This window comes from Physeter macrocephalus, chromosome 11 (genome assembly GCF_002837175.3).
Source record: "Physeter macrocephalus isolate SW-GA chromosome 11, ASM283717v5, whole genome shotgun sequence".
In the NCBI taxonomy this organism is placed as follows: domain Eukaryota; kingdom Metazoa; phylum Chordata; class Mammalia; order Artiodactyla; family Physeteridae; genus Physeter; species Physeter macrocephalus.
In genome coordinates, this window is record NC_041224.1 from 98,440,403 (window position 1) to 98,456,523 (window position 16,121).

Sequence of the window (16,121 nt, forward strand, 5' to 3'; positions counted from 1 at the left end):
CACGGGCCCAGCCGCTCTGCGGCATGTGGGATCCTCCCAGACCGGGGCGCGAACCCGGTTCCCCTGCATCGGCAGGCGGACGCGCAACCACTGCGCCACCAGGGAAGCCCTCCAGGAATGAATCTTTGCTCCTTGTTCTTAGCATCCAGGGTAGCAGTATCAGGTGTTGTCTCTTCCTACGGAGGCAGTTTAGTGCGGTGGTTTCCTCCTAGACTTTGGAGTCTGACTGCTTGGGACTAAATTCCAGCTCCACCACTTCTTATTTCTATAAACTTGGGCAAATGACATAACCGCTCAGTGCCTTAGTTTCTTTATCTGTAAAGTGGGATTAAATAGAACCTATCTCATGGGGTTCTTACAAAGTACGCATGGTGCATGTAAAGCCTTAGGGAGTAAGTGCTGGCTGAATGCTGGTGAGCCGTCATTCTTCCCAACATCAGCACCCTCTGCTTCCATTCCAGTTACTCCAGCCTGGACGAACAGGCCCACAGGCGATGTAGGGGGGGGGCAGTTTTGCTATATTCTCATCCAGGCTGAAGCGTCTCTGCCCTCAGTTTCGCATCAGGGTGGAAGCAGTGGTTTGTTTGCCCGTGGGGCATGCCGATGTCTCCTCAAACTCCTTTTTGAGTCTCCTGGCTCTTCACAGCAAAGGCAGGCATTTTCATTTTATTGGAGCTGAAGAAAATCACACTTTTATGATTACCTGTCCTGCTCCCCGAATTGATTGCAAGAAACCATGTCTGGCACCTTTGATCCCTGTTACTCAGTTGCTGCTTAGTCTGCGCCTCCCCGGACACCCTCGAGGTTCCCGTCCGTCTGCTGCCCTTCCCGCTGGCAGAGGGCCAATTCCACCTCCAGTGAACCAGGAAGGAAGCCTGAGCAGCACCTAAAGTCACAGTGGCCTCAGGCAAAGGTGGGAAATGCCGGCCCCATCCACCTCTCCTCTCAGTGTCTCTCCCTCAGTGTCAGCAACGTGCATGTGTGTCAGGCTAGGAGCCAGGGAGCGCCTTTGCCCCTCTCTTCCCCACATTGGTACCTACCTGTCCTAGGAAAGGAAGTTCCCCTCAGTCTGCTGTCACTGCCGGAAAGCGAGCAAAACATCATTTCCCCAGGGGGTAAGGGCCAAAAAACCCAGAAATATCTGTACTTTAACAATAGACTTTTGGAAATAGAAAAATTAACCCCTGGGCTTCCCTGGTGGCGCAGTGGTTGAAGGTCCGCCTGCCGATGCAGGGGACGCGGGTTCGTGCCCCAGTCCGGGAGGATCCCACATGCCGCAGAGCAGCTGGGCCCGTGAGCCATGGCCGCTGAGCCTGCGCGTCCGGAACCTGTGCTCTGCAACCGGAGAGGCCACAGCAGTGAGAGGCCCGCGTACCGCAAAAAAAAAAAAAAAAAAAAAAGAAAAAGAAAAATTAACCCCTAAAGCTGATGTTTTCAGCATCATACCAGGCTGGATAGACATAGAGAGGTGTGTGTGAGCAAACATATTTTCCCTTTCACTTGTTTGGTTTAGAAACAAATTAAGTTACACACATGTATTTTGCCATCCGCCCATTCCACTTTGCTTCAAGTAATCAATGTTGACAGTCTGGGGTGTATCTTTCTATATATTTCTCTATCTTCCTATAGGGACATGCCACAGTTTATCCTAATGATGGGCATTCAGGTTGTTTTCAGTTTTGAGGTCATGGTCAGCAATCCTTCAGCAAACATAGCTCAGTGTACAGCCTTATATATTGATTCTTTTATTTGTAGGATAGTTTCACAAAAGTAGGACTGGTCAAGGTACATGCATTTAGTAGATACTGCCAGGTTACTTTTCATTCACTATAGCGATCTACTTGCCCATCAAAAACATATAAAATGTTTATATCCCCATACCCTTTAATACTTGATCTTATAAATTTTATTTTCACTAACTAGTGGTGGGAAATGTTTTCTCCTTTTTATTTTAATTTGTATTTTTGCCATTCTCTGAGGATACTCTGTGTCAGTGGTCAGAGTTCTTTCTTGGAGGCTGACCCTGCTGGCACATTTGCAACTGCTTTCAGGCCTCCACAGCCTTCAGTTTTCTCCAGGCAAGAGCTGAAGAAGCAGCTTTAATGAGCATAATGGATTTTAATCATAGAAGCTCACTGCACCGTATGAATTAAAAACCATCGAAAAGATGGATTTCATGTAAATGACATTTGGAAAGGTTACAGGAACAAGAAGGAAACAGACAATGTGTGTGCACAGATGCTGTGGGTGTTCTGGCTTTGCCCCAGCTCTGCAGTGGTCACGCTGTGGGCATGCTGCCTTGCTCTACCCTGCTCTCTGCAGAACCTGTAGAAGCCCCCTGCAGAAGGGGAGGACCTTCCAGTGGCCAGCATTTCTGGCTTAGAGAGAGGAGCACCTGGAGAGTTAAGGACTCCTAGGACCCAGCAGCTTCTGAGCCTTTCTTGCACCTTCCTTGCTAAAGCTAGATCCATCTTCCTGTGTGGTCCCCCTTTCCTGAGGTTTTTCTAGCTTTCAAGCATCCCTGGGTCCTGTCTTTACTCCAGCTATGGAATTTTTTTCCAGAAGTATACTCCCTCTCAATGTCCTCTGCTGAATAGTAAGGTTTTCTAGAAGTGACTCCCCACTTCTACTTCTAGCCATTACCCTCAATTCCTCATTCCTTCTTCTGCTCTGGCTTTGCTCAGACTGGATGTTTCTTGGATTAGATTTGTACCACAATTCTGGGGACTGATTTGTTGTGGATTGCAGCTCTCCTCTGAGGCCTAAGATTTTTCTCTTTTTTCCTCTTCTGCCACTCTGTCCTCCTTATCTGGCTGGTGAAGTAGGCACCCCAGCGCAATTCATGCTAACACTCCTGGGGTTGCTTGCCCCCCACAGAGGCAGTGTACGTGATCTGGGAGACAGAGCATGATGTACGAAGGTCTGCCTGACCCAAGTAGATCTGTTACTGAGCTTATGGTGGACTAGAGCCGTGTTCAACCCCGAACTGGCTGAAGTGCTTTCCAGAAATGTTAACAGTAATTCATTCTGAAAAGTATATGCCCTACCAGTGATGCCTCATCTATGAAGCCTAGGGCACTGGGCGCAGGGACTACCCCTTCTGGATCTTCACATAACTGCTCACCCACTGATTAGCAAAAATCCATGAGAAGTGATTGCACCTGCTACAGGCAAAAATTTTGGAGGAAAAGGTTCTGTACACATTGCTGGTGGAAAGGAGAAATCAATGTCACAGAAATATAAACACCAGAAAATAAGCATATATGTACAGTATTTATTGCAATATTATCTATAATGGCAAAAACTCATAAACAAAATGAATGCCCATCTAGAGGACTAAGGGTGAATAATAAACTGTGATATATTCATATATGTCAAAATACAGTGTATAAATTTACAGATAAATAGTGAGAAAATCACACTAGTGTCCACAAAGAAGAACAGCATGTACAGATGGTATACCGTTTACATAAAATTGTGTTTATACACATATAGAGATGTATTAAAAGGTGATGACCAGAATATTAATCATGTTTATCTTAAGGTGGTGGGATTCCAGGTGATTTTTCTTTCTTCCTATACTTTTCTGAACCATTTGAATTTATAATAGTGAACATGTGTTAGTTTAAAAAAAAAAACACTCAGAAATAAACTAAAGCTGGGACTTCCCTGGTGGTCCAGTGGTAAAGAATCCACCTTGCAGTACAGGGGATGCGGGTTCAATCCCTGGTCAGGGAACTAAGATCCCACATGCCACAGGGCAACTAAGCCCGCGTGCCACAACTACTGAGCTCATGCGCCTAAACTGGAGAGCCTGTGTGCCGCAAACTGCAGAGCCCATGCACTCTGGAGCTTGCACGCCACAACTAGTGAAGAGAAAACCCATACGCCACAACTAGCGAGAAGCCCATGCACCACAACGAAGAGCCTGCACGCTGCAACAAACGATCCCGCATGCCTCAACAAAGATCCCGCGTACCGCAACTAAGACCGGTTGCAGCCAAAGACAAAGTAGAATAAAAAAATAATAAATAAATCTTAAAAAAAAGAAATAAACTAAAGCTATTTTCATTGTGAAAAAGCTGAGAGGTAGAGGAAGGAAACACAGAGTTTGTAATGAGTAGCCAGAATCTTCTGGCTTTTCCCAAGGCACGTGATTCAAGAGATGAAGACAATGTCTTTTATGGCAATGTCTTTTATGACCTTGGAAGTCTCTGTTTTGCCACATCCCATTGTTTACCTATTCAGTTGTGGGAGAAGCCTACATGGGGACATGAATACCAGGAGGCAGGGATCACTGGCCATCTTGGAAGCTGATTACCATAGGGGGCCTGAAGGTATTGTTTTTCCCAGAAGTCTTAACAGTTAGCAAAAATATCTTTTCTTTGCACAAGATTTACATAGTCTTATGTGGAAACAAGAAGGTACAGATGACTCTTCCAGGTTCCTTCCATTCATGTGAGTATATAAAGTCCATTAAATGTCGTAGATTACCTTCTTATTCCTATTAAAGCATTATAGAGTTTCTAATTGGAAAAATGACAATTTAAAATGTTGTAGCATGTCACTGTTTCCTTGACCATTGTATATATGCTCACTTTTATTTCCTTACTTGGGGTAATATTAAAATTTGTTGCCTAATATTTATTAGCCAGTGTTCTGCCTTCGGCCATGGTGTTTGCATGCTTAAACCTTTATAAGAGTAATGTCAGAGGCAAGACTAATGGAAACTGGAGCTTAATGAAAGTGAACAGATTTTATATTTTATCTTATTTACTTCATTCACATTGAATCAGTGACATTGACTACACTCTGAAAGCCAGTAATTTACAAACACACAAAGAGGAAAATCGATATCTCACAAGATAAAAAATGTTTCCCCTGGCCTTTTGTTTTATAATGGGGAAATAAGAGGTCACATCTCTTCATTGATCTTAGTGCTTTACACAAGCTATTAGTATTTCATGCTGACTTTATTATGAACCAGCAGGAAAATTACATGGTAAATGACTCAGTGTTATTCAAATCAACAAATATTAGAGGAAAAATACAGGAATTGGAAGTTGCTTATTCATGAAATGCTAAAATATTAGGAGAATTCTCCTTCTCTGTTTATCTGTATCACTGTGGTTACCATAATCATGAATCCTGGATTCTTGGAACGTGATACAAAGAAAAGAAACCTTTTGTCCAGTTTTCAGCAATGTGACTAATGAATATTCAGGCTCAGAAGGCCTTGGTTGCCTTAAACAGTCACTGGGAAATGCACGTACAAAATAGGTCTTGGCGTGGAGATAAATGGAATTGAAATTATTCTCCCTATTATTTTGCTCTCCATTTTTGTCATCTTCTCTTGTCTCTCCATCCTCTGCTACTACTTGAAGGAGAAAAAGGGGAAAAGAGAGAAAGAGAAATGTTAAGAATCTGCTTTCTGAAAGGTGTTATTCCTGCCCATCCACATGCCCTTCATTACACGTATTTCCAAAATCGTGTTACACCTGCAAGGCCCCTAAATACATCTTATTGGTTCAGTTCTTGCCTCACAAAGAGTCATATCCAAGTTCAGAGTCCAGACTGAGGCTGTCTCAATTATCAAGCTCCTTCCTTGTTACCCATGTGCCAATCCCCCCTTCTTAAGCAGAGCTCTTGGCTCCTAGTATTTTATCTGAGCATTTATTTCATTTTCTTATGTTGTTGGTGGGCCTTGATGGGCTGTGTGCTGTAACTCATTTTTTCAATGTCTTGTATTCTGTTCCCCACCGAGCTCTGACTTGCAGATCCATCACTTCCTTCCAGAGCCTTCCCTGCCTTGACCATGTGTCTCTGGCCCTGGCCTGGATCTGGCTTCCTCCAGCTCTTATACTATCTTCTACTCTGGCTCTCCTGGTCCCAGCTCCTCACTCTACAAACACCCCTCTGCTGCTGGCCTCCTCTTTCCTTGCAGGAATTGGAGAAAGTGGCGAAGGAGACATGGGAAAGTCTATTCTAGAGCAGATGGAACCTCCCCAATAGTGAGGGAGTGGCCCGAAATCTGTTAGGAGAAGTCTTAGAAAGCCATTTCTTTCTCCTCACCCTCCAGCCTCTCCCCTTCTCCTGCTTCTCCTTCCAAACTCAGCTAAAAAAAAAAAAAAAGCAATGGAGTTTTCAACTCTAAATTAATGTCATTGTCAGATTGTGCCAGATCATAAGGAATAAGAGATGCTCATTTCCAAAATCTTATTCCTCCACCTCACATCAGCCACGCTGGGTCCCCGTGGACTGAAGCAAGATTGGGCTCACTTTCCTTTCTTAGCCCTCTAATTAACTTACCCTTGTGTTCTTTGGAAATATTTCCAACATAATTTTCCCTTTCAGCCTGCATAATTGTAGTTACTGGAACTGAGGGCGTAGGAGAATAGAATGCATGTGTATTCTGTGCACGTTCACTAGACTAATTATAATATAGTGTGATGTATCGTTGAATACATCACTCTCAAGCTGCTCTGACACTGTGTGCTGGCAATGGGGAGATAGTAAACATTCAGCTTGTTGATCAAAGGCAGTTGGCATCAATAGATGTACCTGCGAAACTGAGTACACAGAAAAAAAATTCTGATAATTCTGATAGAGTCATATTGAACTTCAAGCTTTTATTCATTCATTTATCTGGGTATTTATGAAGCAACTCCTAGATACAAAACTGTGGTTCGTGCTCATGAGGGTCAACAGAATTTCCAGATAAGGTTCTTCTCAGGGTTCGTAATCTCACAATATTTTATGGGAGAAATAACCCCTCTAGGCTAATGCTATATGAATGGTGCAGAAGATACAGACCCTGCCTTCAAAGACTACATAAGCAATTTAATATAGACAAGAACCTCTTAGTAGGATGGCCTGTGGAGTAGACATTTAAGGCAGTGAACTACTTCACCTCCACTTAATCAGGAATATCTTGTTAGCATGCAGATCCAAGGGGAACTTGTGTAATGAGAGAGAGAGTTTGATAACTGGTTTCCTCCCTTTCCCTGGAAGCTTTCTCTATACGCCTACTGAGGGGGAAATGGAGCTTGTGGTTATTAAAGGTTCGAAGCTGTCACAGTTAGATGGGGCCAATGATACTGAGACTCTTGCCATATTTTCTTTCAGGGAATGATATACCTTTCAGGGAGGTTAAACTATTTAATGTGAGAGATCGGAGAGCAAGGAATCCTGTGAAGTTATGAAAATTTGCTGGTTAGTTTATATGGAAAAAAATTTGAGTAGTCAAAGAAAGGGACAGTTATCAACTTCAGATTTTGTGAGTCTTTCTTCTTACTAACTTTTAGATCTGTGTGTATCTCGCTGTGTGTTGAGAGATGTGAGGGATTGAGCTAGTTTCAGGGGCATTGCGACTTCCATGAGAGAACCCCAGTGGCTGTGGTCACTGGGGTCTCTTTGTCTTGATTGAGTTATATAGTCTGCCTTACCTTTGGGGATACCATTGTTGCTAAAACATATGAACATTTGTTGCAGACTCACCTAAAATTCTTTGTGCAACCTCACAAGAGCTGATTGGAAGAGGCGATTGTTGGAGTCTCTTTCTATATTCTTATGTATTACAAAACTGAATCCTGTTAATATTTTATCTGAATTATTCATTGGGAACACGTCTTCTAAGGGGAAACCATCCAAGGTTAGATTGGAGATATGTATTTCATAAGATGCTTTTCATTCAAAGCAATTATTTGAAATTCACCATGAATTTTAATAAACTTACTACATAGCTTCTTCCTGCTAATCCAATTCCTGCTTAATTGGAACCTTCTGTATCATTTCAGAACAACCTCTGGAATCAGATTAGTTGTAACTAAAGTAACAGTTTTCTCATGCCAATAATGATCAATTTAAAAAAGAGTTGGGCAGGTATTAGATAGTTTAATCACAAGTTACAGCAAATTGACACTTCATTAGTGAGGGAGAGGCTTAAACTTTTAGACGCAGAGGAAGAGCAAATTGTATTGAAAACCACCAGGCACAGTGCTCTGGCTACAAGCTTGTTTTCCTCCACATTCTTGCTGCGGCCATAATTCATAATAATACCAGTGGCAAAAAGTTACTTATCACTTTGCCAGTGCTGACTCTCTGGGTAGCTGGGAAATTTACCCACATAGATTAATGGGAGAAAGATTTTTTAAAAATCAGAATAAGATAGAATCATTTTTAGAACTATTTAAGCTTTCCTTTGGAAGTGTGAACTTAGTAACTTAGTTTGAATATTTGTGTCCCCAGGTTCACAGAGCTTAACAGTGTCTTTTTTTTTTTTTTTTTTTGAACTTGTCAGGTACCATTTGCCTTCTCTACACTGAGGAGTTCTTTATTCCTCTCTTGTCTTACCTTCGCTTTCTCTTTCCCTTGCTTACTCTCTCTCTCTCTCACTCTTGCTAATGAAAGGGAGTTTTCTTTGAGGGTTTTGCTTAGGCAGCAGGTTTAAGGGTTCAGAGAAAAATGTGGATTTGCCCTTTAGATTTCCAGGGTTATTTCATTCTATCATGATGCTGCAACTTTGGGTAGTAAGCTTGGGAGCAGCCAGGGGTCGTATCTTAAAGGCTATTATATGATGTTGAGAAGTTTGCATTTGTTTTTCTCCTAGTGGCAGTAGGGAACTACTGAATGCTTTGGTAAAATTAATCAAGTTACTGTTGTACCTCTGTTCTTCTTCAAAATGGGTTTAATTAGTCAATCTCGCATTTTTTCCCCCTCTGGCATTCTTTTTTTTTTAAATATAAATTTATTTATTTAATTTATTTATTTTTGCCTGCCCTGGGCCTTTGTTGCTGCACGTGGGCTTTCTCTAGTTGCGGCGAGTGGGGGCTACTCTTCGTTGTGGTGCGCGGGCTTCTCATTGCGGTGGCTTCTCTTGTTGCAGAGCACAGGCTCTAGGCACGCAGGCTTCAGTAGATGCAGCATGTGGGCTTCAGTAGTTGTGGCATGCGGGCTTAGTAGTTGTGGCTTGCGGGCTCTAGAGCTCAGTAGTTGTAGTGCACAGGCTTAGCTGCTCCACAGCATGTGGGATCTTCCCAGACCAGGGCTCAAACCCATGTCCCCTGCATTGGCAGGTAGATTCTTAACCACTGCACCACCAGAGAAGCCTTGGCATTCTTTTAAAGCGAACTCTTTGCAAAAATCAGTGTCATAATGAAACTACCTCTGAACCATACCTAAATAAAATGGAGCAATGCCCTCAGATATTCAGGGACACCTTTACTTTCTAGAAAGGTGGTAAGAAACTGAATATAGCTGACCCTTGAACAACATGGGATTGAACTGCATGGGTCCACTTATATGCAGATATTTTTCAATAGTAAATATTTACTGTAGTACTACACATTCCATGGTTGGTTGAATCCATGGATGTGGAGGAACTGTGCAGGGCTGACTGTAAGTTATATGCAGATCAACCCATGCTTTGTTCAAGGGCCAATAGAAGTTTTTTGCTTTTTGTTTTTCAAATAATTTTGAATAGACTTTTTCAAAATTTAAATTCTGATTAAAATTCTTAATTGCTCAACCTGTGTGTCTAAATGCACAAGAGTGCTTAGTGGCTACCCATTGGGAAGATGGTGGGTAATTATTCATGTTTTAAGAAGTTTTTTAAACAAATAATAAAGTATAGTTATAATCATTGTTTTATTACTTGTACCATTATTGTTGGCCAGATAGCATTTTTAAAACTTTTCCCATAATGATACAAATAATCTCTTGATGGTTTCAAGCTGTTTAGATTATTGAATTGAAAACATTAGGAAGTCATCATCACTTAGAGATTTTTCATTTTTCTTAATGAAACCATGTCAAGATCATTGATTCCTTTTTTGATTTTTTTTGACCTTTGGGTTTTTAATTCACTCTGGGGCTTTATTAAGATGTATCATGTTTGTGTGCTGCTGCAAGATTTCTGTAAGGTGTTTAGAATGTCTTATGATAGGCTTGATGGATTCTAGGAGCAGGACTCCATCTGGAGAAGAGATGTCCTTGGTCTGAGACCTGTCATGTGCGATTCAAATGGAGGCTGGACATTCTAGGAGGGAGCAGATCTTGCAGCGGCCCCTACCCCCCCTGCCAGGGAGACAAGGCTTTAGTGAAGTCACTGAATCCAGACAACAGTGAGGGGGAGAGAGACAAGTTGTGTGTGTGCCACAGGCCTGAGGACGGAGCTCTGAAGTTGTCACAACTACTCAAACACCATAGTCCCAGGCACCCATCATGACCCCACGGGACAGTCTGCTGTGAGTTTGCCAGCACCACCCAAGGGACCTCCACAGGGTAAACCTAGGAGTTTCTTCCTTGTCAGACCCCAGTGTTCCATGTGGAACCTGCAGGCCAGTCAGTCCTACCTTGTCTCTTCTTCCTGATTGCTTCCAAGTCCTTCTAGGGACCTGTCCTCTTCTATCTTCTCTATATACAGCTCCAGGTTTCTTTTCCTCTGGCCCAGCCTCTCACTGTTTCTGTCTCTGTCAGACCTTTCCTTGGTGCCCTCTGGAAACTTTTGCAACTAATAATAACAGTGACATATCTACTTACATAGCATGTATTAGGCACAAGAAGCTGTTCTAAGTTCTGTGCTTATATTATTTGTATGGGCTCATTACATCCTCACAATGCCCCTGGGACATAGGCATTATTATTATGTCCACTTTACAGATGGTGACACTGAGGCACAGAGAAGTTAATTCATCCATGATCACACAGCTAGTAAATGGTGGAGCTGGGACTTGAATCTGGGAGTAAGGCTTCAGGGTCTGTGCTCTTAGTCATTAAAATATCCTGCATCTCCCTAGGGTAAAAATTTCCCCCCACACTAAACCTTTCTCAGAATGGTCTTTCAACTGCATTGTCTTTGATTTGCACATGAAAGTGCAACAAAGTACTAATATGTGCTTGGCTAGCCACTTGAAACATTTCCACAACCAGGGTCTGTAGCCTGCCACAGAAAAACAACCCCCATATACTATGAGCTCATAACTGAACATTAAAAACCATATGAGGAAAACCATAAAAGGAGGGCCAGGAGAACCAACAAATGGCAAAATTAACACGTCTAGAACTAGAAACAATAGAATAATCTAAAAGAAAGTATAAGCATTTAAAAAACATGATTACAGGGGCTTCCCTGGTGGCACAGTGGTTAAGAATCTGCCTGCCAATGCAGGGGACACCAGTTCTAGCCCTGGTCCAGGAAGATCCCACATGCCGTGGAGCAGCTAAGCCCATGCGCCACAACTACTGAGCCTGTGCTCTAGAGCCCATGAGCCACAGCTACTGAAGCCCGGGCACCCTAGAGCCTGTGCTCCGCAACAAGAGAAGCCACTGCAGCGAGAAGCCCGCGCACCGCAACGAAGAGTAGCCCCCGCTCACCATCAACTAGAGAAAGCCGCGCGCAGCAACAAAGACCCAACACAGCCAAAATAAATAAATAAATAAATAAATAAAAAGTGATTACAGATTAAAGAAGGAAAAGAGCCATAGTAAAATAACTAGACACTAAGAATAAAGAGTAAGCAGTTTGAAGTAGACCCAAATACAAATTTCAAAAAGTTTAATACCCAAGAAACTAAAAGAAAGAAAGATGGTTTGATTACTTCCAGATGAACTGAGAATTGATAAAATGGAAGGAAGACATGAGAAATAGCATTCAGTTTGCAGAAGACAATAAACTGATGGAAAATATGAATGAGAGGTTAAGAGACTAGAATGAGGTCTAACGTAAATCTAATAAGAATTCCAGAAGAAGATAATAAGGAGAAAGGATAGGGCAAGATTCAGAGGCAATGGATGAAAATTTTCTGGAAATAAGGAAAACATGAATCGTAGGATTGAGGAAGTATGCAAAATTCCAAATATTTTAGTGAGACAGCAGAACTTTTAGTGAGCCTATGGGGAAACCACCTCTCTCATATGACTTTTGTGGAGGGTCATTTTGCAATATATATAAAAAAATGTGTAAGCTCTTTGACCCGGAAATTCTGCTTCTAGAAATTAATCTTCAGTAAATAATCAGTTCACTTTCTCCAAACTTAAATATATAAGGATGTTGATCTCAACATTGTATAATAGAGATATATTGAAAACAGCTTTAAAAAAAATCATCAATGTGCAATAGACAAAATACATTAGGGTATAACCAGAGGAGCACTGTTGCTTTTATGAAGCTGTTAAAATGATGATATGGATCTATTTTTATTTATTGTATAGAAAGGTGGTTGTTATGGAAAAAGACCTGAAGAAACAGTGTGCGTAGTTGGTCCCACTGGCATAATCAAGAAGTCCGTATATATAAAAAGAAGTTTGGAAGGATAAATACTTAAAGTTTACAGTTAGTTATCACTGGGTGGATAATTTTTACTTTCTTTTTTGTCCTTTTATGCATTGTCTGATATCAAATTATACTGTGTAAAGAGAAATCTTGATTTGTATTTTAGATGAGGAGTAATGATCGAGTAATAGCAGTCCCAGGGAGAGTAGGTTTGCATTACCAGCGCCGTCGTGCTCTACCTCTTATTCCCCTTTTGGTTGTGTGTGCTGTGAGTGTGTACTAATTGTGTTGCTGTGCCCACAGCCCTGGCACTGAATGTTGTCATGGAATCCAGAATTAGAAAATATAATGGGAATATGTAGGGAGGAAGAATGGGTACAGAACTTGAATCATTTCTAAAGGGGGTTGGGTGATTTAGACCATGATGTCTAAACTAAAAAATATCTCAAGGTTGAATACTGTGTTATTTAAAATGTATGCTGAGTTATCCTTGATGTACCTTGTAAACCTAAGAAGAATCTAAAGTGCTCATGAGATTAAATGATCAAATATGTAATTATTTTGTTTTGTTGTGTGTATATTTGTGTGCTTGCGTGTGTATGTGTGTACTCATGTGTACACACACACACTTTTTTTTTTAATGTGTGGCCAATCAGATCTTGAGTGTGGTGCTCCTCTCCTGATACTTTTTTCTAATTTGGGTTCTTAGAGCCAAATGAGACAGTTTTTAAGTGAAGACAGAGAGAGGTGGTTTAAAGAAGGGAAAGAACATAGAGGCTTCTTTAGCTTCAGGTTCTTAGGAAAAGGGATTAGGCTTCAGATGCCTCGTAGAGTTTTATAAGTAAGTGGAGATACAATGTGATTATAGTCATCTCGGGTTTTTCAATAATAACTCATCGAAAACAAGTTTCCTCATTCGCAAGCGTGGACATACTAATAAAATGTATGATTTAAGAAAAAAACAATAAAAACGTGTGCCTAACATAATTGGGAGGGAGAGAGAAAGGTAAGAGAGTTAGAGTATGAGGGTAATGATGGAGATTAGTTTCAAAGAAATCTACTGTGTGCATGAGAGACCTTGGCACACAGCCTGTCCTCTCCTTTGCAATGAATTTTCCTGTTTGTTATACAAAATGTTTTATTCAGTGTAACCTACCAAGCGACAAAGATTAACAGTGATAGAGAAATAGAAAATCCTACGGGTCTTGTTTTATAAAGCAGAAGGATGGTCTTTATAGGAAGTCCCCTAGTGGACTGGAGACAGCCCCGATATTAACAACTGAAGATACTATGACACTCTCCTCACAGCAGATTTCTTTTTTTTTAATTAATTAATTTATTTATTGATTTATGGCTGTGTTGGGTCTTCACTGCTGTGCGTGGGCTTTCTCTAGTTGTGGTGAGCAGGGGCTACTCTTTGTTGCGGTGCGCGGGCTTCTCATTGTTGTGGCTTCTCTTGTTGCAGGGCACGGGCTCTAGGCGCTCAGGCTTCAGTAGTTGTGGCACGTGGGCTCAGTAGTGTGGCTTGTGGGCTCTAGAGTGCAGGCTCAGTAGTTGTGGTGCACGGGCTTAGCTGCTCCGCGGCATGTGGGATCTTCCCGGGCCAGGGCTTGAACCCGTGTCCCTTGCATTGGCAGGCAGATTCTTAACCACTGCGCCACCAGGGAAGCCCTATGACAGATTTCTTTAAGTGGGCAATTTCATTATTAGATGGTTACCAGATTTTAAGTCCTATCTGTAAAACTTAAGTGAGGAAAGATGCTTCAGCCAGATCCTAATTGCATTTCAGTGGGAAAGGCCAGGAAAAAAGAAAAAATCCCCATATAGATGGAGCTTCAAATACATCATTATTGCTCAGTCTGTAACCCTGGTGACAGGAAAGCTTGAGGGGGCCTGAGGTGGTAACATTCGTATAAACAGCTTTTCTATTGAACAAACGTGTGTATATATTCACACTGTGAATTTCATCTCACTGAGTCAGCATATTTATGTAAGGAAAGTTTGGTAGAGAATTTCCTGGAAGCAACAGGCCTACTTACCTAAATGCAGTGTCCATTTTTTTTCTGGCAGATAAGAAGTAGCTGTAGACTACTGTGTCTGAAAAGAGCCTCTTGACAGTAAGTTATGTCAGCATCTGAGGCAGCGAGGCAGCTCCTGGTGGTGACTTCGGCTGCAGCCCTGAGCCCTGTGCTCCCCTCCCCTGGCACCATGCTGTCCTTCCCCACGAGGCTGAACTGTTGCCTCAGTCATTAGAGGGCATTCTCTGTGCCTGTGCCCAGGAGAGAGCAGTGTCCTTGGGTCATGACTGACTGGCCATGTGGACCTGGATCTTTCACCAGGTAAAATCTCCCCTGGTAACGTAGGCTTCCCCGCATACCTGACGACTTGGGCCCTGTGAGACTCTGGGGATGAAGGCTACAGTCTCTGTCTAGGTGTGGCATTTCTGAAACTTCAGTCTGGCAGCCAACTCTATCTGAAGTGCTTGTTACAAATGCAGGCTCCCAGTTCTCTACCTATAACTATGATTCAGGATGTCTGGTATAGTAATTCTGATGCATAGTGAGGTTTGGGAACTACTGACTCAGAATAGCCTCTCATGACATTCCTACTACGAAATGGGTTATCTTACTGCAGGGACTTCTGATTACTGTTTGTCCTCTTTCAAATTCATTCATCTAAATAGTTACTGAATGCCTGTTCTGTGCCAGATACTGAACTAGGCAGTGGAGTTATAACAGTGAACAAGATTGACATGTTTTTTTTATCCTCATGAAATGAAGGGAAAATGAGTAAACAAATTAATAATTATGATAAGAGCTGAGAAGGCCACAACAGGATATTATAAGAGAGTATGCTGGAGGGAGGAGGAGTGAGTATTTAAAATAAAAATATGGTTAGCGGAGGCCTCTTTGAGGAGGCAGCAATTATACTAAGACCTGGATTAAAAGGAATCAGACACACGAGGACCATGCTAGGCAGTATAAAAAACTTGTGCACAGGAGTGGAGAGCGGATCAGCCTCGTTGTGTTTCAAGAACAGAGAAAAAGGGCAGCGTAGCCAGTGCCCAGCAAGCCAGGGGCAGCGTGGCGTGAGATTAGGCAGGTTGGCCCTGAATTGTGTAGACTCTGGAGGACAATGGGTGGGCAGAACAGACCGAGAGGGGTTGGAGAATCAGATGTTTAGTGGGACAGGAGTCTGGAGTTGAGAGGAGAGGCCTAGTCTGGGCCATGAATGTGGGAGTCACCAGCATTTCAGTGGAGAACCACCTGAATGGGTGATTTAACCTAGGGAGAAGCTGGAGAGAGAGGATGGGGAAGGGCCTGGTGAAGAAGACTGGGGGGCATCCAGGGCCTGGGAGAGGTGGGAGGAACACCAGGAGGCTGTAGGCCTGTGGAAGCCACAGGAGGAAGATGCTCAGAGAGGGACAGGCAAGTGTGTTATTGACACTAAAGGTCTAGAACAGTGAAGCCCTGTCCAGTGGCCGCCAGCTGCATGTGGCTATGGAGCCCTTGAAATGTGATGAGTGTGAACTGAAAATGTGTTGTAAGTGTAAAATAAAACATACACCACGCATACCTAAAAAGAATACAATGTTATATATTAATTATATTTCAATTTAAAAAACGCATGCCAGGGGCTTCCCTGGTGGTGCAGTGGTTGAGAATCTGCCTGCCAATGCAGGGAACACGGGTTCGATCCCTCGTCTGGGAAGATCCCATGTGCCGCAGAGCAACTAAGCCCGTGTGCCCCATCTACTGAGTCTGCCCTCTAGAGCCCGTGATCCGCAACAAGAGAAGCCACCGCAATGAGAAGCCCGTGCCCCACAACGAAGAGTAGCCCCCACTCGCTG

At 42.6% G+C, this 16,121-nt stretch overlaps 1 protein-coding gene across 3 annotated transcripts in view; it reads left to right on the top strand.

Moving 5' to 3' along the window:
• The window catches only part of GPR176 (G protein-coupled receptor 176), a 95,190-nt gene that overhangs the window by 69,859 nt on the left and 9,210 nt on the right, over nucleotides 1-16,121 (top strand). The window lies entirely within an intron of this gene.